We start from the raw sequence: 1,005 nt of genomic DNA on the forward strand, positions 1-1,005 counted from the left end.
GCGTGGGGTCCTCCACGGGCTGCAGGTGGATATCTGCTCCACCGTGGACCTCCATGGGCTGCAGGGGGACAGCCTGCCTCACCATGGTCTTCACCACGGGCTGCGGGGGAATCTCTGCTCCGGCGCCTGGAGCACCTCCTCCCCCTCCTTCTTCACTGACCTTGGTGTCTGCAGAGTTGTTTCTCTCACATATTCTCATTCCTCTCTCCGGCTCCAGTTGCTGTTGCGCAGTTCCCCCCCGCCCGCTTCTTAAATATGTTATCCCAGAGGTGCTACCACCGTCGCTGATGGGCTCGGCCTTGGCCAGCGGCAGGTCCGTCTTGGAGCCGGCTGGCATTGGCTCTATCGGACATGGGGGAACCTTCTAGCAGCTTCTCACAGAAGCCACCCCTGTAGCCCCTCTGCTACCAAAACCTTGGCACGCAAACCCAATACAATATTTTAGGTCTAACTGATGGGAAGCAGCATATTAAGGATCTAAAATTTGAGTTATGACTTTAGTGTGTTAATCTAGGATGGAATTCTTAATCAGCTGTTGTAAATATTAGTTCTCAACACCATTCTGAATGAAGTATGACATCTTTTTTTCCCCCCTAAAATACAACTGCTACTGAAGCTTAAGCGATTATGGTGTTCAATATGCTCTGCCATTGCTCTCTTAAAGACTTAATCACTGTGTGCACATACACAAATTTTTCTGAGACTAAAAAAAACTGGAGCTAAATGCTGTACCATTCCAATACTCCTTGATAAATAAAATACAGACAACCTACAACAGAAGTCTGACATTTAGGTGGCCAGTTAAATTCAGTCCTTTGCTGAAACCACAGTCGGAAAGATCACATTTTCTAATTGAATGGCTTTCTTGTCATTAGACGAGTAGTATAAGTACTTCTGGAAAAGTAAGAATTTGTTCAGGAAGGAATGAAGCCACAATATATTAATGACAAGAATGAAAATAGCAGAAGGATTTCACATTGTGCTATGAACATTTCAATTTTTTAA

This window comes from Aptenodytes forsteri, unplaced genomic scaffold (assembly GCF_000699145.1).
Source record: "Aptenodytes forsteri isolate BGI_AS27 unplaced genomic scaffold, ASM69914v1 Scaffold322, whole genome shotgun sequence".
NCBI lineage: Eukaryota > Metazoa > Chordata > Aves > Sphenisciformes > Spheniscidae > Aptenodytes > Aptenodytes forsteri.